This window comes from Danio rerio, chromosome 6 (assembly GCF_052040795.2).
Source record: "Danio rerio strain M-AB ecotype USA chromosome 6, GRCz13ab, whole genome shotgun sequence".
Classification (NCBI taxonomy): domain Eukaryota; kingdom Metazoa; phylum Chordata; class Actinopteri; order Cypriniformes; family Danionidae; genus Danio; species Danio rerio.
The window spans coordinates 14667501-14675000 of record NC_141026.1 but is presented as its reverse complement, the minus strand read 5'-3'; the positions used below and the strand labels follow the sequence as shown (position 1 = coordinate 14675000).

At 32.8% G+C, this 7500-nt stretch overlaps 1 protein-coding gene and 1 long non-coding RNA gene across 5 annotated transcripts in view; one reads left to right on the top strand and one right to left on the bottom strand.

The window, feature by feature from the left end:
- LOC147843407 (uncharacterized) overlaps positions 1–7500 on the top strand; it is a 52666-nt gene that overhangs the window by 26503 nt on the left and 18663 nt on the right. For 2 of the 4 annotated variants that reach the window (XR_015493305.1, XR_015493306.1), the window contains exon 4: positions 1226–1349. This is a non-coding gene — a long non-coding RNA (uncharacterized LOC147843407). Of the gene's footprint in view, positions 3808–7500 lie in introns of those variants that run through there. The other 2 variants (XR_015493307.1, XR_015493308.1) reach the window with 2 other exon arrangements.
- cdk5r2a (cyclin dependent kinase 5, regulatory subunit 2a (p39)) overlaps positions 7159–7500 on the bottom strand; it is a 1723-nt gene continuing 1381 nt past the window's right edge. Inside the window, 1 exon segment of the mRNA NM_001017569.1 lies at positions 7159–7500. This exon segment is cut by the window's right edge and continues 1381 nt beyond it. The gene's annotated coding sequence lies outside the window, so the exon portion shown is untranslated.

Genomic DNA, 7500 nt, shown 5'->3' with positions numbered 1-7500 from the left:
ACATTATGTAGAAATACTGAAGCAACATCTCAAGACATCAGCCAGGAAATTAAAACTTGGCCTCAAATGGGCCTTCCAAACGGACCATGACCCTAAGCATGCTGCCAAATTAGTTCAAATGTGCTTGGACTAGAATGGATGTTTTGGAGTGGCCATCATAAAGCCCTGATCTAATTACTATAGAAAATTTGTGGGCAGAGTTAAAAAAAAACAGCCAACAAATCTGACTCATTTACACCAGTTTTGTCAGGAGGAACGGGCCAAAATTCCTTCAAACTATTGTGAGAAGCTTGTGGAAGGATACCCAAAACATTTGACCAAAGTTATACAGTTTAAAAGCAAAGCTAAAAAAATACCATGGAAAGAAATGTACGTTTGACTGTCTAGAAATTAATAAAAAATGATCTTAAAAAATGTTCTCATTATTCTGGCATTTAGCAAATGTAAATCATTTAAGTAATTCTAACAGACCTAAAATATTAAAACGTTTAGTATGATTTACCATCAGACATTTTTAAAAAATGGTTATGTTCCTATTTTTTTGAGTGTATGTAAACTTCTGGTTTAAACTGTACATGCCAACTAATTATTGTTAGATTATAAGTAAACTGTTAGGTTGGGGTTAGTGTAAGTTCACATGTACTTGCAAAGTTTCTTACATTGTAAAAAATGGCCGTGATTTCAACAGTAAAAAACTGTAAAAATGCTACAGTGTATATATACAGTGAATAACTGTAAATTGACTTTCCCATTAATTCCCTGCATAGCATGTCACATTTTATGATTTTTGTTGACATTATTATGGATCTTTTTAGTTGTTTCTGCATCAGTTTTGTACATTACAAATTTATGTTAAATATTATGTTGTTTATTTCATGACTTTTTTTTATTTATGTAAAAAACTAGTGTATAGTGGCTGTGTGAATGACACTAAGCTCCTTCTATAGACTGATACACTTTTCTGCTTGAGGAAAAAGTAGTTTTTAACTTTCTTATCACCACCTGCATGACTGTGTTAACGTGTCTATCTGTGTAACAAAAGATGTAGGTAATTCAAAATACAGACTTATTACCTATATAAATAATGAAATATGGTATTTTACTGTAAAAATGAGAAATTAATTTTACAGTTTGTACTGTATTTTTAAGGGTGAAATACTTGCAACCACAGCTGCCATTTTTTTACTGTAAATTTTACGGATTTATTTTTTATAGTGTTTATCAGTTACACGTCTGTTGGAGGAGCAGTATCAAAAAATATTGAGCAGACAGTCTCATAATACTTAAATGAACCATCAAAATAAAGTGTTACTGAAAAAAAACACACACTGGTTTGAAACAAGTCATGGGTGAGTAAATGATGACAGATTTTTCCTTTCTGAGTGAACTAACCCATTCAATGTTAATAAGAATCTATGTTATACCTTCGTTAAATGGTTTGTCACAATGTTGTTGAGATTTTATGTTACTCCACTGTCGAATGTTTGGTTATGAATATGAATTTTCTACAATAGCAATAGCTGTATTAAATTTTATCCTCTTCTGAGGTTAATATTTTATTTTAGGGTACAATTCTTGCTATTAGCCAACCATTAACTAAGACTTTTAGCACAGTATACTACTAATTTGTTGCTTTTTATAGTTAGTAAGGTAGTAATTGGGTTTAGGTTTGGTATTAGGAATGTAGAATAATATTGTAATTCATAAATACTAACACTAAAGGCAGGTAATAAGCCAGTTGTATATATAGTGTGCATTAGGAAATACAGGCTCATTAGGAATATGTGCCCCGGGCTACATTCGTAAGAACTAAGAAATATGTGCTTGTGGGTACATAGTTGCATTTTGTGTGTAAAACAAATGCTACCGCTGACTTCTTACTTCTGTATAGACAGAATTACCTAAACTAAAGTGTTACCAAAACTATTTTCCGATTATATTTACAAAACTTTGACATTTACTTATTTTTAATTTGTCTATTTAATATGTCTAATAAATAAATCTGCATAAAACTTTAGTAGGTCTGCATATGTCTGCGTAAAAAAATTAGGGCTTTTGGGGCAAAAAGTTTAATAACCATGTTCCTTTATTTACGAAGTATATTATATTTTAATGTCATTTTTAATCATTTTAACATCTAAACAAATTGACAAATTACCAACCTACATCACACATGACATCACACGGGTTCCCGGTTGCAAAAAAAAAAATGGGTTGCAATAGTAAAAATGTCGTGTTGTGCAGTAGGATGCCAAATTCAGAAATAGAAAACTTAACTTTTACCGTACACCACACTGCTTAACTTTTACCGTACACCACACTGTTTTTAATGCCAACTGCAGACGTCTTTGGCTAAAAGGGAGCTGAATGAAGTGACGACCTAATTAAACTGCTTGCCTCTGCAGTTCTCATTTCATATCAGGTAACTTCACGCAATGCTGAATCATACACATTACTCGTTTTTGATTGCAGCAATGATTTCAGCAAAAACAGTTACATATGGTTGATTAAGCTAAGAATGTAATCTAAAAAGTGTAAGTTATTAAGGTAAAGTTGGTTTTATAACCACACATTCATTCAGTGACAACTTGTGACACTCCCTATATTGTTTTCCACAGCACTTTGAATATTCGGTCTGAAATTACCTGCAATTGTGACTTAAAAAAAAACAACACTAACACTGTTTATTTGACTGTGAACAATGTTGTAATTTGATAGTCATTGGCTGCTAATATGATTTCGCTATTTAGAGTTTGCAAATAATACTTTTATGAAATGATATTGTTAAGGAGAAAGTCTGTGTGCAAATAGAAAACCAACTTTACCTCTATGTGTAAGTTCACATACCCTGCCGTGCAGGTGTAGTTCACTGTCAGAATGCAGTTGTTCTGCTTGTTGATGATTACCCAGGTCTTGTATAGCTCAGTCTTCTTTCCTTGTCTTTCGCTAGGCAGAACCTGGGTTCTTAGCACTACATAGTTTTGGATCTGGTAATCATGGAACATTATTTCTTGCTCATGACCACACAGAACAACATTGTAGGCATCCAAAGACTTGTAGACCTTTAGCTTCTCTCTTGTAAAGTCACTTGGAGTTTTAATGAATCTTATCCAATATCCATTGGGAGGGTGCTATCACGAATGGACTTGTCAGATAAACGCCGCTCACTTTAAGGTTATTTTGCCAAATCACTGTGCTTATCGCTGGGTGACAAGCTGTTATAATCCACTGAAAGCATTATGTAAATTATATATAGTATGTAATCAATATAACTTATCTCTAATACAACAAATTCTGTACCGCATCGGATGTCATTCCCTTGCTGTAAATGCTAGCGCTCACGTTTACAAAGATGGTATATGAAACATGCAGAAATATGCAGAAATAACTGGGGTTTTACATTTTTGACAGCTTGGTAATATTTTATGAAGGACATTTTGTGATTTTATTCACTGAAGTAAATATCATTAAAAGGATTTATCAGAAGAATGTAATGCTTCTGTAGGTCTGTAACAGCCGCTTATTTAACTATACACAGCAAACAATATTACTATCATATACTCTACTATACACTATCACACAATAATGAAGACAAATTCATATTTTTATGGCAACAAATATTATAAAAAATATGTTCAGACTGTATTTACAAAACTTTAACATTTTATATGTGTAACTGTTAGCCATTCAATTTTGAATGGAGTAATGCAGTGTGTGTCTTTATCTACAATGTGTATGACATCATAAATAGCATCATCATTATTGCCAGATAAATACTTTCAAGTAATTAAATCAGTTTGTTTCCCTTAATCACATGTGATTTTTTACAATCATTACATTTTTACATTGTAACAGAAAAAGCTGTTTAAAACATAATTAAAGCAGCATGAGAAATTATTTTACATGCATCTAAAGTAAAGGCAGACAGCTAATTCTGAACCCTACTCTGTGTTATAACATTATAATACTGATATAATAAGCTCCAAATCTTATATGATTAAAGCAATTAGAAGTACTTTAAAGAGATAGTTCACCTAATAATCAAAAAGCATTTCATTAATAAGAGTTGTTTATAACAATTCCAAAACTTTGAGTCCCCCCCCCCCTCCACAAACACAAAAAGATGTTTTAAAGAATGTTAGAGCTCAAAATTTCATATAATCAAAGCAATTCAAATTATTTTAAAGACATGGTTGACCAAACAAAAATTATTTCATTGATAAGAGTTGTTTATAACAATTCCAAACAAACACAAAACAAGATGTTTTGAATAATGTTACAGCTCAAAAACTCATTTGATCAAAGCAATTAGAGGTATTGTAAAGGGACGGTTCACCAAAAACAAAAATATTATATAATAAGAGTTGTTTATAAACATTTTCAAAACTTTGAGTTTCTATTTTTCAAACAAACACAAAAGAAGATGTTTTGAAGAATGTTAAAGCTCAAAATCTCATACGATCAAAGTAATTAGAAGTATTCAAAGACATAGTTTACCAAAATAATAATTTTATTGATAAGAGTTGTTAATGAACATTCCTATACTTTGAGTCCCCCCCCAACAAACACAAAAGAAGATGTTTTGAAGAATGTTGGAGCTCAAACTCTCATATGATCAAAGCAATAAAGTATTTAAAGGGATAGTTCACCAAAAATAAAAAAATATATTTCATTGATAAGAGTAATAAACATTTCCAAATTTTGAGTTTATTGTCCCCATAACAAACACAAAAGAAGATGTTTTGAAGAATGTTAGAAACTCATAACCATTACCTGTCAATGACTGATTCCAACATTTCTTAAAATATCTTCTACAAGAAGTGTGAGTTAAGGATGATAGAATGTTTTTTTGTGTGTGTGAACTGTCCATTTAATATCTGCATGATCTAGAGATATACTAATCACAGAAAAAAATGTATATATGTTATGTGTTAGGCCTTTTTAATTGAATGTTGATTTATCAGTAAAAAGACGATGTGCTTCAAGGCAAATTCCCAGGTTGTGGGATTAACAAGTCCATTTACAAAATCTACTATCCAGTATCAATGCGGGGACTCAACAATATGAGCTATTAGTTGTATAAATGGTATTTTTGAAAGTGCAGGTTTTATTTTAGTACAGCTAATACTGCTGCTGTGATGTTTCAACAGTGGGGCTTACAGGTTTAGAAACAGCTGCTGTACGAGATGTTTTCTCAGCCCACGCGCGATCTGGATCAGACCCTCTTACTAATATAGCCGTTGCCATTGGAGACGGAGCGGAATGCGCCCGCTGAATTCCTATGGCCGGTTCTGCAGCCTTCCGTCACAATGACACTTCTATCAGACTGCACCAAAATCCAGCCAATCAAATGGTCGAGCTCCCGCACCACGTGCTTTATTCACAAATTCTGGGGGTTCTCTCGTTTTGTACCAGCTGCTGCTTACTCGCTCAGTGAGTCATGCGCCCGCGGGACCATTTTCACACTCAAGACGCTCCTCTTGAGGACTACCTGTACCCACAGGACAACGTGAGCAGAATGTCAAGGCCTGTCCATAGGGGTCAGAATAAAACGCGGCAGGTTAGATGATGACGTTACAAATTAGCCAAACAAGGAAAACAAGACATACACTCTACTTTTAAATAAAGAATAGTAATAATTATTAATTAATATAAATATATTAATACAAATCACGTTTTATTTGAATTACCTTTTTGATTTGGCACCACATTATTATTTGTATGTGTTTACCCCATACTAGATTTTTTTTAATTAAACAAATTAAAACTTGATAAAACACTATTATATAGTAAAAATATATTGACATAACAATGAAAAATGTAAGAAATTAAATGAAATCAAAGTAATATCTTTATGATGGATTGTTTTGTGATTTCCTATAGTAATTATTTTGTATAGTTAAAGTGAATTTACTATATATATTAAACATTGAAAATTAAAATTAAAACAAATTATCATACAGAGAAAATAGACACTCCAAACAAAATTTAAATAATATTGTTAGGCCTAACAGTGTACTGTACTGATATGATGACCCTGCATTGTGTTTTAGAGCTAATGTCACTTTAAAAATGGCACATTTTTTTTTATTTATTGTTTTTCTTTTTAGAGTGTTAAATTTTAAGTTAAGTTTTATAATCAAGTGTTTTTTTTACAATTAAAATCAGTCGTTTAAAAAACAATGCTAAAAATGGTTCTTTTACAAATACACTAACTAAAAATGATTCAAAGATGATTTTTTTGGATTTACTAAAAAGTTGTAAACAATTTATTTGGGCTAAATTTATACAAAAAAATTAAGTAGAACATTTCTAAATTGAATTTGTATGTTTGAATCCGACCCATATAAATCGTTTGCAACAATTTTGCAGAAATCTTTTTTTTTTTTTTTTTTCAGATTTTTAGGTTCAGATCTGGAAGTCTGCTCTTTTCAGAATGTGACAGGCAGATAAAACATTGATTTTAAAATGTACTGAAACGTGATTTGCGTGTTGAGGTTTTGTAAGATAATCGACCAAGTTCAAGGTCCCCCATGTTTAATAATCTAGTCATAGCCTCAGTTTCCATAGTTACAAAACTCATATCTGTGTGGCTACTGTGGGCCTATTAACGAATGCAGCGAGTTTCAGCACCACGGCCAGCGACTGCTCATGAGTAAAAGAACTTGATTCATATTTATAGAACTTAATCATGAACAAATTATTAAATGTAGGTGTCTGTTGTTCTGTGTCAAAATAAAACGCGTTTTGCACAGTTATATGCTGAAACGCCTCTGGTGAATGCTGACTGGATTTATACTGCGCTCCTTTTATCCGGCTGATTATCTCGATCAAGCATATGCAGTCTGCGCAGGAATGACGTAGCCGCAATCCATACACTGTTGCGTGTTCTCATGCACTGCATAAAATAAACTTTATTCAGTGCTCGATTTTTGTTTAAGTAAGCAAATGCAAATAATTTTTCGGTTGAATCAAACTAGCCTGAGGTTTTTATCTGAATGCAATTTCATGCCGGCCTGGCGCCCGCCAATGTCAGCAAAACCTTGATCATTTAGGCTCAGATCAAAAACGCCGCAAAAAGGACACTTCAATCACGAACCGATGCATCGACTGCCTGCTTATTTTAGCATCAAAACAATAAAGACGCGGCAGAGAGTCTGGGGGTATTTGTATTCATATATTTTCAAATATACAATATAAAACATTACGTTTTATACTATGACAATTGGCACATATGACTGTAGAGAATCGTTTTGTTGTAAAACAGTACATTCAACGTTCAGATAGATAGCATCAGGCGCCACAGGAGACAGGAGGAGAGTGTCTGTTGCAGGCCAGCACCCCGGACAGCTCAGCGTCGGTGACAACATCGTTTCTGAAACTAATAGAAAAATAAGACCCCAAGACTGACGCACAAGCTAATCATTTACATCTCTCACTTTAGCTCGGCACCAGATAGCGTTGTTTTTTCATCTTCAAAACCACAATGATGATACGAGT